Source organism: Malurus melanocephalus, unplaced genomic scaffold, assembly GCF_030028575.1.
Source record: "Malurus melanocephalus ecotype Western Australia unplaced genomic scaffold, MMel_1.1 scaffold_37, whole genome shotgun sequence".
NCBI classification, from domain to species: Eukaryota; Metazoa; Chordata; class Aves; order Passeriformes; family Maluridae; genus Malurus; species Malurus melanocephalus.
This window is the reverse complement of record NW_026623269.1, coordinates 725540-745026: the sequence shown is the minus strand read 5'-3', so window position 1 is coordinate 745026 and position 19487 is coordinate 725540. Positions and strand designations below refer to the sequence as shown.

At 37.4% G+C, this 19487-nt stretch overlaps 1 long non-coding RNA gene across 1 annotated transcript in view; it reads left to right on the top strand.

The window, feature by feature from the left end:
• The first annotated feature begins 7621 nt into the window (after window positions 1–7621).
• The window catches only part of LOC130572527 (uncharacterized), a 59098-nt gene continuing 47232 nt past the window's right edge, over window positions 7622–19487 (top strand). Inside the window, exon 1 of the long non-coding RNA XR_008965226.1 lies at window positions 7622–8041. This is a non-coding gene — a long non-coding RNA (uncharacterized LOC130572527). The remainder of the gene's footprint in view (window positions 8042–19487) is intronic.

Below are 19487 nucleotides of genomic sequence, written 5' to 3'. Positions count from 1 at the left end.
TTTTTCCCCCTTTTGAAGAAATAAGTGAAAGGATCTAATTTTTTATAACAGTCTATTTTATTACCCAAAGTMAAACCTGGCATTGTGAAGACTATTTCAGCTAAAATTAGACTTTATTAGTGTTATGCCATTTAATATGCRTGAATGACAGCTTGATGGATAGAGAGGCATCGGATGTGAATTCTCTGATTTCCTCTCTGAGGCTGCAGAGCTGGAGCTGCTGCTGCCTGACTCCATGTCCCCCAGCTGCCACGGCAGGTTTGGCACGTAGACTGCCCTGTTCCTGCAGCACATGCTCAAACAGTTCTACTCAGGTCCTACAACAATTATGAATATTATAAATGACACCCTTCCCTACGCCYGTCCTCGGGAAACACTCAAACCACTTTTTTTCCAATATTTTTGGTTTTTCCTGATTAAACACTCAGTGTTATGGGAAATGGGTTAAGAGTACCTGTGCCACTCAACAGGGTGACAGAAGCTCAAACAAAACTATGACTTTCATGGCATTTTCACAAAAACATGGACAGTCAGAGCACTGTCCCCAGCACAGGGWTTCAATCACTTTTTAATAATATCTTCAGTAATTTCCATCACTGTTACTTAGTTTCAAAATATCTTGCAAGAGCCCAGGAAAGAATATGGAGGTAAATTCAGTACATGGGAAATGAATCAGAGCTAATTTCCTTTTGAGCAACACCTATTTCACCAGTAAAAAAAGAAGTGCTTTTAATTTTCAGATCTCTTCTCAGTCTTGGAGGAGGCAGGCACAAGCTCTCACTGATTTCCCTTCCTCCCTCCAYGCTGTGGTAAAAAGCTCCCATGCTATTTTGCAGTCTGCACTTTGTAATATCTGCAAAGCAGATTTAAGGAATTACAGAAGTTACCTCCTGGCTAGTTTTATTTATCTTTTAAAGCTAAGGGAGGTTATAAGAGCATTGTTGGAGCCTATTTGACCACCCTTTGCGATCTCTCCAGCTGAGCAAGGCAGGGAATGAGACTCATCTGTTCACCTCATGTTGATTTGTCATTTGACATCTGTGTCAGAGCAACACCCTGTAAGAGCAGACACTTTGATGCCACAGCAGCTTTATCTCTGTCAGGAGCAGAGCTGGATGGACTATTTGCTGGGAATAATTTATTCAGCAGATTTCACCCTTTCTTCAGTTTAAGAGTTCCCTATACATGTTCTAATTAGAAGAGATAATTGGCTTAATACTCAAGCACTTCATTCTTACTCGTTCCCTTTGTGCAGCGGTGTCCCGAAGGAAGGCAGGGTGAACTCCCAGTGCCACTTCAGGCACTGAAACCCACTCTTCTCCTTGATTTCACTAAGGTCAGGATCTCAGTCAAGGTCCCTCCAGTTTAGATTGTGATATACTACAAATGAGATCCATAATCAAACAGTGGGAAGGGACAAAGGATACAGAGCAAGAGACAGAGTAATAGGATATTTAGATACCATCATGATGGTTCTATTAAAAAAAAAAAAAGGGTAAAAAACACAATGGAGATTATTTAAAGTAGGATGACGGGCAGGAAGGCTCCGGGTAGGATTTTATTCCCCTACAAGGATMAGACAAATATGCAAACATACTTTTGCAACCGGAATTATTTGAACAAGTGTAGTTTGCATTGACTTCCTTCCTCTGCYCTCCACTATTGTCTCCTCTGTCTACACTGTGTTCATTAACCAAGATCAAAACCCTCCTGGTAAATGAATTCTTTGCTCTGTAGTGTATAAGAAATTCATTAATCAATAGMAAATATATTTAAAGATAAAATGCCATTACTGGAGTAGCAGTTCTGTTCAACTATATAATAATCTATTTCTGAAAGCATCTCTACCCTGCATGCACCTAGCAAGGATCAGTGCCTGAAGGCAGTATTGAACTATATTCTCTGAAATGCTTAGTGTTTTGCTAGCAATTTCAAACTCCTCTGTTCTTCAACATTCAGTCACTAAACTGTGCTGCTTAAATTATTAAATCCTTTTAATTTAAATTTTCATAAGCTACCAGAGGAAAAATGCACTTCCTTAAAGTAACAGGTCTGGCTTCTTACAAGAAAAGCTATRCTTTTATGCAGTATTAACATCCTTAAAGAAAACAACAAAATAAATTATTTCATTAAGGAATAAAATATGGAAGGCAGATGGTTTGAAAAAAAAAAATCCTCTTGAAACTGTCCTGGTTTAGGACCACCCAAAATTGGAACAGAAATGGGGCAAACTATCTACTACTTTAATCCTTAAAAGACTGAGATATCAGACAAGAATTATGAATTTAAAAATGAGAAATCTCATTAGACCAAAATTACTGACAAAGAAGAAAAATTATCTCCAAGATTTATTACACTGGTCCACAAACTATATATTATTTTGAAAAATTTGGAATATATTTTTATTGAAAAAGATGCTGCAACTGCTATTGGYTTGTGTTCTAGTGATGCTTTAATCTAGTCCAGAATACGGCAGCTCTGTTGCAGACAGTGCTGAAGGGGTGGGRCATGGGAAGGATGCACTAATTTAGTGTGAATTCAAATAGTGGGAAATACTTAAACYTTCCTCTATTTTCTGTGTGAAGAGAGAGATGATTTATCCCAGAGAAAAGACAGTCAATAAAAAATATTCAAAATTAGATCACATAGGATTTCTAAATTTGAAACTTGAACTGCTAAATACTTTTGTTCTTCACCAAATACTGTATTGCACAAAACTGGATAAGTTTTAGATTTTGAAACCAATCTTACTTTAGAAGGAAATTAAAATGCAAAGCACCAGTTGCGGACATCTATAAGAAAATTACAGTTTTATAGATAATTTATAATATATGTATGTTTATATATTACTGTAGGCTAATTGGGGCTGAAAGAACTTGTATCCAAAACCAGAAAAAGCTGCATAACATTGTAAGACTAGTCTGAGGGAAAAAAGTCCTGTTATAATCACCAAGTCTGACCTCCACTATAAAGCCTTCATTTTTTAGGGTAAAAACTGAGCCAGCTGAGTTTCAGGCAAGTGTCTTTTAGGGGAAATAATTTGTTTTTACTGAAAGGACTTAAGAGAACAAATGAATAAAGAAAAGGGATAAAAATAGAAGCATTAAAAAAAATGAAGGAAATTACCCAGGAATAAAAAAGCATTAGTTAAGAGAAATGACCAGACTTTCTGGAATACACAGAAGTGATACAGAAACTSTTTGACTAAGTTTCATTTTCAGGTTTATCTGATCAAAAGCATGGTTGATTCTAGCTTTATTGATCAAATCTTTCTGGATAGCCTAATTCTATGGTGATCTAATTGAAGCCAAGCTTTAAAAGACCTGTGCCACTCAATTTCATCTGAGGTATRCTGCAGTTATCAACCCCTTGTTTAAGTAACATTTCGTTTTATCTAGGAATTTTCTCCTACAAACACAGTTGTTAACACAGTATTTTAATTTTCACTTGAATAAATGTGTACAAATTTTAGAACCAATTAGCTAAAAATCCTGGATTTTTTCCCATTGTATTAAGTTCACCTGAAGGAGTTTTGATCAGATCTGAATTCCTAACAGTCCTGTAACTAAAATCAGGTGCATAAATACAAAACAACTACGAGCTCAACATATGCATGAATTCCCAGATGYAGATCAAGAAGGGGTTTGTGCAGTRGTTAAATTACAGCCATATTATCTAAGCTACCCACCAAAAGTTGTTCCTAAACAGATGGAACACCTGCAGAGGAAAGARGAGTAAGTTCTGAGTATTGCTAAGAAGAGGTATCAGCTTCCTCTCTGACTGTTGAAGACCTTCCCAGCATCTCATGTGGCTTCATTCACTACTTCTACAAGAATAGAATAGAGGTGACCAAGGAATAAGACACAGAAAAAACAAAAGCAAACACACAYGCCCCAAAAGCCTGACAAAATCCTCTATGATATTAAGAGTTAAACTCCTGATTTTTCTTTGTGTAGATACTGCAGCCTGGCCAGCTGGGGCATACACAACAGAGATGATTTGCTCAGACAAAATTTCAGCTCTTTTCACCCCTTCTGGTGCAAGAGATGAGAACAAACCTTCATTCACAACCCTCTCGTACCAGACACATTTGCAAACTCCTCGTGTTAGCTTAGGGCTGTTCCTAACTGGGATACACAACCATTTCCAGAATACCTGCACACATGGCAAGTGCATATTTCCAGGCTCTGGCAATGCCTCTCCACAAAATGGCTCTTGGGTGCCCTTCATTCACTTGCTCTCCCTCAATGATTTTCAATGACTTTGCTTCTCTGCCTTTTTTAGGTTTCTCCAGTATCTCCTGGGATAATTTTTTTGAGTGATTTCTTCATTGCTTATGCACTACCATCCTCAGGAGATTTTACTAGCAGTGACTAATAAAAGCTTGAAACTTTAGCAAATACCACCTACTGCTGAATTATAAAAAGCAAAGGTGTATAGAACAGCAAAAATTCTGTAATTTTTTCAGCAAAGTTGTAAGCAAAACTACAGCCTATAAAGCTCAATTATTTTCCACTGAAAGAAAAATGGAAAGGCTTAAAAATGCTGGGCAACATRAAATCTGCATCACACACGATAGGACCAGCCTTGATTGATTCCTTCCTAAAGGAACAGTTAAAATATTTTCAGAAGTATCCGTACAACACGTCAACATGCAAACTGCATAAGTGCCTTTATTCTAAGTGTTTTTGGAAGAAATTTATTTGAATGTTTGATTTTTATGTTTCTAAATGTAGAATACATTACTAAGAAGAAACGAAGGGTAAAATCTGCTCCTCCTCCTAAGTAGTCATTGAGCTTATTGTTCAACAAGAAAAAAATCAAAAACTGTTTTTAAAAGTTATTTAGGAATGCACCCTGTACAAGATGTTCAGGGCCATCCTACTTTTCCTCACCCTCTATTAGAGAATGTATGGTTATATGCTCTCTAATACTTCCAAAAAATAAAGGTGCTGCTTTAATAACTATAATTTCTAACTTCAGTTATTTCTTTTCTTTCCTAGAGTCCCTGGCTRGGGAATCTTGAAAATTCTTAGGAGCAGCATCTTTATGAGATGGGCGTTAAGTTTCACTACCAATCTTTCCTAGATCAGGGAAAAAAACTGCAACACCAAAAAGCCCTGACCAATCCCAGAAACTGAGACTTGTTGTGTAAAGAAATGGAGTCAGAGAGGAGCACAGGTCATTCAACAGAATGATCTCCAGATTGACAGCCCAGTTCATCCMGCAACATCTTATCTCATGTGTCAAACATCACGACAATGACAGGATTTGCAAAGGAACATTTTTTTACACACTGTGAAAATTTTATGATACTCTTATTGTTAGTCTCTTAAAATTATGAATCCTTCTTTAGTAACAATAATGGTAAAGAAAGCAGTTTATTATTCAAGGAAAATAAATATGACATAGCCTAAATCTTTGTTTTGTTTACTTTTCAATGGACATGATAAAGAAAATAAAATGTCCATTTAGATACACAAATACATGAAAAGATGCACGTTTCTCTTCGTAGGCAACCGTGATGCAAAATATTAATTTGGTCTCCAAAATACTATTAGTCACAAAAATGTCTGCGTGTATAATCTAAGTTTTTGGYTCATGGCTCAAGAAATGCAGGTAAATAATTATTTCTCCAGAGTATCTAGGTTTTCCTGAAATACATTCAGGAATTGAGGAAAGAGCAAAACAATAATAAATGAACTCAGATAYTTATTCCCTTTCTTTAAACAGCTTTTCAGCATTTTAAAATCAGACACTGATACATGAAAAAGATGTATTTAAGACAAAACCATGTACTGGTCTTAAAATGAAAGAGTTTACTGCTCTCTAGAGTGGGGTTTCTTTTATTAGTATTTCTTCCCACTTTAATTGAATTAAACAACAACAAAAAAACCCAGCCAAAATTATGAAGACCACCAGCGCAGCGAAAAAAAGAAAATGTCTCCCAGGGTTTTCAGTTCTCTTCCCTCAGTGTTCTGGAGTCCAGATGTGGAAAGCCTGGTGGAGCTGAAAACATTTTTGGAGGGCAGAGAGAAAGTTTTGATGCTACTGCTGTAGCCTTATTTTATCCAAACCAGACAATTATYTCTCTTTATGAAGATTAAGAAGCCAAACATCAACAGCCAACAAACCACACCTTTTATATATTGTTGCTAAACATTATTTTTAAGTGAACCTCCTGAAAAAAAAGCCCCATTCTGCATCTTCTTAGCACTTACAAGCAAACAAGTTCTTTACAAGGCCTTCTTAACTCAGAGTATTTACTGTCTTCATCTTCTTTGAAATGCTGTTTGTCAGGTGTGTCAGTTTATTTTTMAGAGATGTATTTTTCCTGCTCACATATCAAGCAAACATATATTGATTTGCTGCACCCACACCAGGTCGCAGGACATGGAGGAATGTTCCCRTATCTTCTGCAGCTACACCTGGAATATGGTGTTCAGCTAAGTGATGACAAGGGTGGTCAGTGAGGTGATGATAAAAGTCTATAAATAGCTTAAGAGGGTAAACTCAGAAGAGGAAGAAGCATTGGTTTAAGGTGGACTGAACGAGCTTGACCGGGAGAAATAAAAAGATGCCCTGAGAGCCAGAGCCAGGCATAAGCTGCTAAATAGGATGTTGTACACAGTACGATTGCCAGCAGAGCAGTCTGGGCTTGGCCTTGCGGACACCACAGACATATAATGAATTTACTATTCCAGTTAATTGTTCTGGGCAATTTCCAAGCATATTTAAGCACTTCGACTGCTAAATTAGACCCCAAATTCAACAGTCCACCAACAGGAACCACGCTGGGTGTGTTTAGAACTACACTAGGCATAGCCCTGGAAACACATAAGAGGAAATAAATCTGCCCAGGGAGGAAGACGGACACAAATCCTGCAAATCTGTCATACCTCTGTTTTCTAYAGTTCTAGGAAAACATGCATGTGGGATTTGGGAAAGGTCTTTTTAATAAGGGTTAATTGGAGAAGTATGTCACACATGACTGAGTACCGTTTCAAATTACTGCTCATGCTGGCATAACTAAATCAGACAAATGACAGAATACCAAAATAGGGAATAGTCAATCTTCTTCCCTCCTACTTCATCTTTATAACTTCATTATTCTCAAATATCAGCAACTATAGATTTTCTGAAATTTGTTGCTTCTTTCAAAATATTACTAAGACCATATAATAATATTCCCCAGAGATCCAATAGTTACATAAAATCTTACTTCTGTTGTTGAAATATTAGTCTAGGCTTTTGAACTGCTGGATTCATTTACCTGGCTTATGTGATACAAAATTCAGGGTAAATGAACCTGATACACTGCTTTCTGAGCTTTAAAAAGAAAAAAAAAAAGTCTGTAAAAGGGAAAATAACTACCATTTAGCAAAATTATTCCCATGAAAATCACTCTACTGTCTGTAACACTGTAACTGTCTGCTACTCTAAAAGTCAGGTCCCTATCCCCGAATCCAAAAAAGTCACTTCAGTTTCTCTCTGCTGCCTAAGCTAACTGCAAGCATTTCCTGACACCGAGAATGCAGGCAGAAAAAGGAAAAACGTCGACTTGAGAAAAGCACAGCTTCCAATCCCCACCCACCAGCTTCAGTCAAAGGGATGACTTCAGTCCCTTTCTTAACTAATCCTGTCACTGTAAAATCCTACAGTCATTCTTCCAACATAAAGGGAAAACGGACTCACTAGGAGGACCTAGACTCTTTCAGCTTGAACTGTTAACCAATGGTGGAAATGCAAGAATGCTGAAGTTGTGCCTTCAGAGCCAATAGAGTGGATTTGTGTGTCCCACATGACTGTGTTTCCCCTGTCTTTCACATGGGCAGTATTTAGTTCAATTCAGAACTGCAGATAGTATAGCGTGCAGAGCAGCAATGGGATGTCTGAGCACAAGTGGCTGACTTCCAGGCGACTTCGGGAAGCACATTTGTACATTTCTCCTGAATTAAACTGGGATTCTGCACCCTTGACATTCTCCAAGCCTCCTTGTCTCTGCAGAAGCAGACAGCGACCTGCACAGCACAACAAAACTGTGAGTACGGACTTATTTCTTTTTATTTTCACCCAGAAAAGCAAATCTCTTAAAAATGTCAAAATGCTATGWGCACTAAATCAGTGATTACTTTTCTTATAAGATGAACAAGTATCCAAAGCGTTATTCAAATTCCGAAATATTTCTTGCATGCTTCAATAAAAGAAAGAGGGGAAAAAAAAAGAAAAAGCGAGTTATCCTCCAGGGCAGTGCCTGCATGCACGCTGCATGACACACTGCTTCCTGACATAGCCAGCGTGCTGCTTTGTTCATAAAGAAAAACAAAGACAAAAAGCCCTACACACGTATGTTGTTCACTTTTATTTGTACTCTGTGTCTAATCAGGCCTGATCTGTCCCCAAGGGGAAAACATAAAGGCAAACTTTAACTCCGCCAGCAAGGGCAGCCCAGACTTTCCAGACATCTGACAGTTATTATAATTAGCTATGAAAGACAGCGAAGACACTTTGGGGCAAATAGCTCTTACATTTGGAACAATGAAGTCGAGCAAGGTTCCCATCCCACCCCTTCYACGGGGGGAGGGGGAGAGGCAAGGCAACGGGGGGAGTGTTAGGGAAGGGTTATGGCTGGACGGAAAACACACAGCTACTATAATATCTGCTTTMGCTCAGCGTGAGGAGAGGCTTTTTGATAAGCAACTTTACCTCTAGATTGCGGCTTGCGTTCACTCAAATTCCTGGTGGGGTGGGAAAGGGTGTGGGGCTTTTCACGGCATAACGTCAGAAGGTCGGGGTGGAGGGGGCAGCGGGGAAGAAGGGGGCAGAAAGAACAGAATACCCCTAGCAAGAGACACTGAAATTGTTTCTCAGAGCAGACCTCTTACTTGCTGGCCAGATCTCCTTAAGCCCAAGTTGCTTTCTGGGCAAGATTTATGAGAGTTCTCAAACAGAAGCAACAGACAAAGCAGGGCTTTTTTTTTTTTTTTTTTTTTTCCCCGGAAAAGAAATCTAACCCAAATGAATAATCGTACAATAAACAGCACTGATTTCTATTTTTGCTCCTTTTTTTCCCCCCACGTGCTCATAAGACCTTGAATAGAGTCTTTTCCCCCCGCCTGCACGATCCTTCCCACCCCCCTTTCCCTACCAAAAGTTAGATTCTGAAAACTACGATCAGAAGGGAAAAAGCAAAGACAATAGAAATCTGACTCGGTCCTGGCTGGGCTGGATCTCTAATAATGCATGAAGGGAAAACAGTTTCTAAGAGAAAGATGAGCAGACTTCTTTAAAAAAAAAATTAAAAAAATAAGTGCAATAAGGAGAAATTGTTGAAAGACTCCAGACGCTACTAATTATGGCTTAAATAAATCTTCCTGGACAGATGTTTGCTTGCTCCCACTGCAGGGAAAGGAACGTTAAAAGAAGCATTTTTTAAAAAAGGATTTGACGTGAATCTCCTACATATGATTTTTTTTTTTTTTGTAAATACACCATTTTATTCTTTGTCTGCCCTCCTGTTATCTCCCCCTCCCCCAACCGCCGCCCACTGTGAGCTGAGACACCTGAAGGCTAGACACAATGATCAACAGAGCACTGCGCTCGCCTGTCTGGATTCCAGCCAGATTTTTTTTTTTTTTCCCCTTCCACAATCAAGGAGCCTGCACGCAATGCACGGCAAGCCCCTTGCTCTGCTATGTGCAGATCAGACAGAAGTCTGAACCGTGCTGCAGAAAAGATTAAAGACAAACACAAGCCTTTCCTCCTTATGTCGGCCAGGCTCAGTATCAACTTTGTTATGATTCGCAAGAAAAAAAATACAAAATAAGAAACTTTGTAAACATATATACACATTATTGTACAAACATATGCACACACACTTTCCAACACAGTGTAACTAGGGACATCCAGCGATTCTCATTTTACTGTGATTTCTACTCTAGCTTTACAGTCAATGCAGTATTTTATGTTAAGTTCATGCATCACTTACATAATTGCTGTGTAGCTCACAAATACTATGTAAAGATTTTGTATGCGCATATGATATATTACATAAAAGCAAATAGCTACTGTGCAGATACCCGTGCCTGAATGCCCATCAAACTGAAATATTAGAAAATATTTGAGCTTAGAGAGATTAGCAAGAGCTCCTAGACAGTTTTATGGTAGTTTTAAACGAGGCAGTAGCGACATGCTTTGTAAGTAGGTTGTCTTCAAAGCGAAGAAGGGGAGCATGGCAGTGGACTGAGCTGGCAAGCCCTGGCCTTCCTGTTGCCACAACCCAGAGAAATGCTGAGTGGCCCAGTGTCATCTTGCCAGAAAGTTGGTCCTCGGAATGCAGGRCTCCCCAAAATAGTTGCTCTCCATTTGGTGTGGCTATGGGTGGGGTTAGCAGAGACATACCGGGGAAAGGCAGATTCAAAGCATGTATTCTATTTAATTTTTAAATTCATGCGGTGCAGACCTATTTTCTAACTTCTTTGGAATTTCATTGTCTTGTGGTACAAATTATGGTGTGATACCCATGATGACTAATGTTTGCTTTCAATATGAACTTYGTATGAAAAAGACTTAAAAGAAAATACATTTTTAAACACACAACCGCATACACATACGTACAGTGCTTTTAATTTATTGCCTGAAAAGGCTTAAACTATATTTTAGTCACTCTAACAGGTTTCTTAATAGAATAATAAGAATATTTTAAGCTTTTTTTTTCTGTAATAGTGCTTGTAAACACTATGAGAAAGGGAATACRGCATAAGTATCCCATAAATTTAATCTCAAAAAAAACTTCCTTTCCAAATAGTAGCGGAGACATGCAAACAAAAGGTTGCATGGAATGGCAGCAATATCCACTGCAAAGTAAAAATTCCTGGATAGAGATTTCTGAAAAATTAAGTGAATTAATCAAGAACTGTGGTCAAATTTGTACTCTTGCATTTTATTTTTTGTGAATAAGGGATTTTATGCTTTTCAAAAGGAACATTTTATATACTTTATATGAAATATACAAGCAAACTCTACACACTGTTCAGACATGACAAGWATATATTGTGAATTGCTTGTTCAATAGCATTAAGGTGATAATTTCCATTCTACTTTTCCTGGCATATTATTTGTTTTAAAACAAAATTTGTCTCGTTTCAAAAGATGTGTTTTGAAATAATGCCTGCAGCTAAATTATGAAGTGCTCACTTTCATTTTCTTAAGGTAATGACAAGGCAATCTTTTYCTTTATCCTTTCCTAAAGGCTGAAATCCTATGCAAATCAATTCCTCTAAACTTCAGAAGCGATTTACACACTACTTTGCCTTAGAAGTGTATTTCAACTGGCAATTTGAGCAATGTTTGTCAGTGCAAAAGTAATGTCTAATCACATAAGAGATAAGCATTTCGYCAGAGAATATGAGTACAGAATCCTTGTGTCCATGTTTAGTTCAACACTGTCCCCTTCTCCCAGTAAGGTCTCTTGGGKTTTGTGAGTGCTGGGCACAACAGCTCTGACTAGAGTAGGGAGGAGATACCTCAGCAGTGTTGCTCTAAAAATGGCATTATCCTCCTGCCATTGTCATCCAGGCACCTGAGATTTGGAGTTGTGTTTTAGTTTTTTACAAGAAGAATTAATTTACCTCATGTGAAAATTGGTGACCTTTTTTGCTGACTTCTTTAAAATTTTTAATAGTTGATGCTGGAATAATGCAATCATAGAAGTTCATGCATATTTATGACTCCATTCCKTAAAAATTTTATACCTATTACAGCTTATTTCTTAGCCTATGGCCTGTAGTCGGTTGTGCAAATTCCACGGTGCTACTCACACAAACTTCAAGCTTTGATTTCCTCTTTTAAACTCTCCTCTCCCCTCTTCCCCCCATSCTTCCTGTTGCATCGGCTTGTTTGAGCCTTTCCTAGTTCAAGCAGAAGTGTGAGTTTTAGTCATAGGAATAGAGTGCTCAGAATTACCTCCAAAACTTTCAAAAGACTGGTAGTTATACTTCACGGAGCTGAAGTAACCTGAGAACCTACTAGAAACATAGACAGTCTCAATAAGGTAATGGGGTCAAATGAGCTCATGCATTACAGATAGGAAGAGAACTGCACATTGCATTTTTACAGATAAAAAGCACAGAGTGCTTTACTCTAAACAGATTTCTGGTTGATATTTTAGCAAACTGTTGCAAAGCTCAAACTAGAGCAGAGTCAAAATTACTTTTAGCATGGTACAGTTAGACCAGATGGCCACGTGTTCTTTTCTTATTTAGATGAGACTTTTCCTTTCAATAACATCTTTCTTCCTGACCTGCTTAAAAATTCCAGCGAATGAAATCAGCACAGGATTTTCAATTCTAATTGACCATGTGCAGAGGAAAGGCCAGTAGAGAAATCAGTAGGACCATTGTAAGGCACACTGCATCAATCTCTCCTTTGTCCTGAATCTTTTCTAGTATGAGCTAAAATAATTAAGAATATTTAATTTATATTATTTGTACAGCAGCAAATCTAGTAGTGTTCAGGCAAAAATCGTCACAAGTTCCTCTTTTAGAAATGCGTGTAACAAGGAATACATACGTCTGTGAGACACCAGACAGACAGGCACTTGACATAATTTAATGGCCAAATATTTAAAAAAAAAAACACACAAAAACTCAGAAAACTGGAAACAAACCTCCCAAAGCACACTCAAGCAAAAAATTACCAAAAAGACTGAAAGGTGTGGCTGAATTAAAGCATGAACTGCTTTACCTTTCCTAATGAATGCAGAAGATTTCAAGGATATTGTACTTGTAGAAACTTTTGAAAAGCATATTTTAGAAGTGTCAGYGTCCAGAATACTCACCCCTAAAACATCTGTAATGTTCAATGCTAATAATTTGCCTACACAGATTTTACCCACACATCCACCCACTCTGCGTTGGTTGTGATCAGCCTCAGTTGTGTCTGTGTGATCTACATGCRAGGTACAGGCTGTAAAAACTGTGTGTATCACACACAAATGTTATCTACAGAAATATGCAAGCAGATGTCAGCATTGCAGCCTTCCCTGCTATTTTATTTGGATTTGGGGAGATATGTGTGAAGTAATATAACAGTATTTGAGATTTAATAAATAGAGTATGCAAAGGATGCACAAAGCCCTAGCTATGTGTTTAYGTAGCACATGGATAAGGTAAGTGGGTAAAACAAATCCTCCAGAAGAAAAGGGGGTGGAGAAAAAGACTAATTGAGAGCGATAAGAAGCAAGATTTGTTGGTTAAAAAAATTAACAACAGACTTATGGCTGTACTGTTTTGTACAAATTCACTCTACTTTTCACAGTTTAGTTTAACATCATGCTTCAATGATTGGTRGTTTCATACTATTATTAAAAGCTTGAATYAATAACACCTGTAGAATATAATTTCTGAAAAATAGTTATGAAAATGGTTTCATGAAGATAACCTGAAGAGAAGAAGAGTTTCATCAAAATCTCAAATCATTTTTTAAACTTAAAAGCAGTCCAGGAGAACATTCAGTGGGCAGCATGGCCTTTGCTGTATGTCAAGCACGCAGTCCAAATAACATTTGCATGAAGAAACATGCCTGAGAACATAGAACAAAGCACAGACCTTGGGTCTGGCCAGGCAGACATGGTAAAAGGTCTGATTTCAGCTCTCCAGCAAGATGTTTCATAGCCTTGGGCAAACCATTTAACTGCCTGGCTTCTCATCTACGTCATATTGGCAGAATTTAAGTTTTGAATGTGTGATTATACTTAGGAGGTCAGCAATGAGATACCGCAGCAAAGGGTACAGGAGAGACCTCAGATGCTTGAAAACAACATAAAATACTAGACAGAACAATGGTCTTTTGTTTTTGTTATTAAGCCAGATCATTTTTGGTGTGGTATTTCTACAACAAGAAAGATACAAAAAGACAAGATACAAAGCCACTTTTTCAAGAGATCAATGTCATTCAGCTCTAGCTTAATTTTTTAAAGATCTTTATGTACTTGAACAGTCACTTCTTATTTTTTACTAACCTGCAACAAAGTATCAGCGTATAGGATAAACAGAAGACATCACTTCCACTTCAAAGATGCTCTAGATTCAACATTCGTGCAAGGCCTACTACTGAAACGCCATGTATGGTGTATTTTACTGAATCCCATGATGGTGTATTTTACAGACTGTCCCAGGGTACCAGTGAGACTGAGTGCAGGTTTRATGCTGCACTGCATGACTAGAGTTCAACCCTGGCCCTAGACACACARTGCCTCTGGTATTCTGCACCAATGAGCTGATCTTGGAATGGTGTTGAGCATATTCTTACTTTGAACACCTGAAGGCCACCTAGCGACCCACTTCCACCCTCCAAAATCAGCATGTGCTCACAGTATCGGGCTCAAATAGGTCTTTGATTTCTACAGAGCACATTGCCCCAAAAAGTAAATATCTCTGCTGGGTTTCAACTCCCATTAAACTGTGCACACATGTTCACCTCTCTGTTTCTGTCGATGGTTCTTTGATTCCATCACTGGACAGAGCTAATTAGAAACCCTTTGGTAGCAACACTAAAAATGACTGAGCAGGAACAGAAATTGGTGAGTCTTCACTAGCCAAGAGATTTGACTGGAGACCTCTCAGGCCGCCATTTTGTGACTAAGCAATGACCATGTCACACACAGGGAAGTGAAAACTTTGTTTTCCCTCCCTGAGTTAATACGATGGATCTCCATGCAAAACAAACAAAAAAAAAGAAATAATTTTCTGATTAATGTTTTTACTAATCAATAAGAAAGAAATATGCAGACTTTCAGCTATCTGCCAGTGTTGCTCGTAGGGTGCAAAAATTAATGAAAAAGGCAATGTGACAGACCTGCTGAACATCTCAGCAGGTTTGCAGAAAGGGTAAGGTAGGGAAAAGTGGGTGAGAGTAAAATATCCTGCATGGAAGTACAGCCTCATGCACTGCTCAGAACAAGGAGAGGAAGTGAGCAAAATGTGCACAGTTTCATGCAACTGACGGGCTGTATTTCACCAGCCTATTTTTACTGTCAAGGCTCCAGACTATATTAGGAATCTATCCAGTCTCTTAAGCCATGGGATGTGGATAATGGGATCAGATAAAATGATTAAAATCAGTTTGGTCTCATGCTTTCATCTACTAAGTGTAATAGATGCAAAACTGAAAGGCTTAATTGTATGATAAAAATACAAACACCWCCTTGTTTTACCTCCGTTTTTTTCCAGTTTAAAGAAATTGATGAAGTTGTTCTCTGATTGAAAAAAAAACAATGCCAAGAAAGATGATTCTTTTCTTCTTGCAGCATCCCAGCTGAAACTGGTTTCATCTGTCCAAACAAATAAGCCCAGAAGTAGTTGTAGAAACAAATTTATATTACATCCTGTTAGATATTTTACATAGAGTGTCTGATTAACAAGCTTCAGAAACAAAGACTGCTTTTACATTGTKTACAGAATTTAATAACTGCCTTTTTTTAGAAATAAAAATCTGAAAAATTCCCAGAATGTCTTATCCATACACTTAGTTTGTATTACTACTTTCAAGCAATATTTTATTAGCTTATTCAAAACCATTTTTTCTAAGAAAAAAACGTGCAAAGAAAAGGATTTAAAAAGATAAGTCCAGCAAAATTATGACAGTGAAGAAAAGCAGTTCCCAAGGTTGATTAAAGGACTTGTAAAGGGTTAAAAATTCAGATCTTTATGTAAGTATATAAATGAAAGGAGAGTTAAAAAGGGGGAGAAGTGGGGGAAGAGCTAAGCTGCTGGTGACTTGAGTGTATTTATGGATTACTATGTCCTGAAAAGAAGAAAACCAGAGTTGTAAGATGACACTGCAGGGGTTGTCTGGACTTTTCACCAAGTGTAAAGTCTGTTTAGTCAGTGTCTTAATGCCTAATGCTGACCTTTGCCCTCTTCACTCCTCCCTGCTCCAGGTGCAACATTTTTGCAAGTGCTTTAACATTATTGGAAAGTTTTTGCAGGTTTCACACGCTGCAAAGTGCACAGAGCCCTTTACACATCCATTACGCCCACCCAGTATCAAGAGTTAGCACATTTTTTTATCCTAAGTACACACAATGATTTGTTTTACACATTTTGCCTTATTAGTATTACTGCATTAAATTAATAAAAACAAAAGCTTCTTTGTAAGGGTATTTAATTTACATAATTCTATACAACAAGATACAAGATTAAATACAAACTCGTCTCATACTCCCCAACACTGTGAATTATACCAAGAGTATGCAACGTATGCCRGCAATGCTATTGATCTCTCTAAAATTAATTCTCTTTGCTATGGAAATGGAAGACAAAAACAGAACCCATTGCTACAAAACAGTCAAGGCACCACTACAGCTCATTTTCCTCCAGAAAAAAAAAATTGATTTCTTGTACAATTTTTAATTRTATTGAGACTGATATAAATCTTAAAGCAAAAGAGCAGTTTTAGAAACTAATAACAAAAAGAGTTAAACTACATAAGGTCTGTACAATTCCAATTTTGATTTACAAAACTGAAGAGTGTATGAAATTTATAAATTTGACAGTTGTTAATAATGAACATAGTAGTACACACAGTACACACATATTATTTCTTTATGCTTTGTATTTGACACATGGTTGCTAAGATTTTTGAGTTCTTTCTCGCTGAGGAGAAAGAATAAGCTGGGTAYGGTATCTTCAAGGCCACTTGAGATTTTGTGTTGTTTCTGGAAAGTATACTGTGGGCATTTCCTGCCACTGTGGGGAAGGAACCCATTTTCCCCATCCACACTGTTTTGCTAGACTTCYGGCTCCTTCGGGTTTTACCTGGCATTGAAGATGATTTTCACTTAACACCTGTAAATGTTAAGTGTAACACCAGGCACTAAAATTCACCTTCTACTSTGGCATAAAGCTTGCTGGAAATCCAAGGTTGTCCTGTTGCAGTTCCTACACTTTGTGATCTGGAGTAGCTAGCTATGTCCCAAAAAATTTAAAAATTACAATAGAAATTGAAAAATTTTATATAACTGACTTCCCCACATGCATTCCTCACTGAGCTATACTGAGAAATSTTCATTAAACTGAAGTAAAATGAAGGAGGAAAAGGTTTGGTTTAAAAGAGGTGAATAGAAGCAGGTAGGCTTTATTGAAAACCCTACTAGTTGGAATTGTCTACCCAAAATAAGCCAGGACAACACATCTTCCATGTACAGCATTTCTTCAAGGTGAGACTTACATAAAAAGAGTTCAGATGAGGGTTTACATTTAGGGAATGGTTATGATAGAGATGTGTCTGCATCTGGACTAAAACATTTTACTGGACTGCCTWTTAGATATGGAATGCTGCATATACTGCTTACAGAACACTGTGCCTTTCTAAAAGTGTATTTTGGTTTTTCCTGTGACAGTGCTAAATAAAAATTAGCTTAGTCCATCTTCATTATCTACATAGTTTTAAGGGGTTTGATTTTGGGGGAGATTTTTCATTAAAACAAAACATGGATCTTAATATAGTAGTTCATTCCAGGAGTAGGCATAGGTCAAGGGGTCAGAATATTCTGGGAACTATGTCCTGAAACAGTTTTCTTATGTTCTTCGATTTAATTTGTAATACTGCGATTACAAGAGCATAATGAAAAAAAAAATTAGTTGTTTGTTGTATGACAGACTGTTTGTAGAGCTGGACAGCTTTATCTCAGCACAAAGAGTACTCCTGTTCACAGTGCAGCTGCTAACAACTCATCAACACTACTTGTTCAAGAGTAGGGTACAATAAGAAATCAAAACTTTCAAAACCTGAAATGTTACTATAGCAGTGAGCTATGCAACTGGACTTGATTTCTAGCCAGACTGTATCACTTTGCTCCCAACACTGTTTAYGAGACATATTTAGTGCAGGTGGTACTCTCCTTAATTTCACTGAAGGTCAAGTGTACTTGTCATAATTGTATTTTTTTGCACAGCTGAGAATTCAACTACTTCTGCAGACTGAAAACAGACATTGTTTTTATGAAGGAAACACGTAGCACTGAAGAGTTGGACTTGAAATAAACAGAATGAAGTAAATTTTCACACTGTTTTCACCTACWATCTCAACAAGATCAAGATCACTTTTAGTCTGCTGTGTATCAGCGGAAGCAGCCGTTTAGATCCTTCACTCCCAGAACTTCAGAATTCTCTGTATAGAGAAGTYGTTCCATTTATCTTGCTTTAGGTGGCTATTTTAAATTTTTTTCAGGACTACAAGCTAAGACGAAATTTTTGCAATATTTGCAAATGACTGACATTATAATGGTTTACMAATATAAAAATGAATAAAACTGGAATTAGTCTCGTTTTCTAATTTAAGCAAACTAGATTACCAAAAATAAGAATTCATTTTCTGCTATTTTATAGCATCAAAATCATGGCTTTCAGAAGAGACTCAGTCTTATTCTCTGTAAATTCCAAACTGATTTGTTACAATTGTCAGATAGCATACTAAATCTGCTGAAAAAAAACCAGCATGGCAGAAATAGGAACTATTCTTGTGCTTGATTCATTTGCTCTTATGAATTACCAGTCTCTCCTACGTGCAATACGTGCACCTAAAACACRGAAAGTTTTCCACTGAACCTTCTTTTTCCTGTGAATGTTTCCCTCATCCTTTTACAATCATTCTTAATGCCTTCACTACACATCTTACCTGAAGAAAGAAAATTAAAGTAAAACATCTTTTAATTGTGCCTTRTTATAATTTTTTTCATGCCAGTTGAAAAAAGCCATAACAAAAAACCCAACCAACCAGGTGCCTCCTTCTGTAATTCTTATGTAATAGTCCAGTCTTGCATAACACTTAAAAAAAACCCCCCACTTTTCTTCAAGTAAACGATTTCYCAATATATCAGAGGAAAGGAAGAGAAATAATTTTTCCTTCCAGATTCTCTGCATCGTTGGGACCAGAGCTCAGGTTTGCTTCAGAGCATCAGTTCACAAAATTGTAAAACTAGAGACAGATTCCTYTTGTGAAATCCATTTGCTGATTAGCAGCCTCTTACCCATCTCTTCTGCCCCCATCCAATCTGCTTCTCTAAACAACCCTGCCCTGAATCGCAAACAGCAAAATGTAAAGATGAAAAAATTGGAASTGGTTACGTAAATACAAAACGTTACTCTAGATAAGATGAGAGTTTTAAAAAATTTACTTAAAAGCATAAATGCCGTTACACAGCAAAGATACAGAAATACTTTCATTAAATTGACACAAGAAAAATTAGAACTTCAAATCTGCTTTTTTTTATTGTGGAAACCTTAAAAGTAACCATCTTGCAATCTGATTTGTTTATGTCATTATTTCCTCAAAACAGTACAGTAAAGCAAGCAGTCTCGTGAAATTCCACTAAGTCAAATTATAGGACATGGGTATTTTCAATCTCTGGGATTCATCTGACATTTTGTAAAGCCAGGYTTCCTCTTTCCTCACCTCATCGGTAACTGTATTTTTTAGTTGTCTTT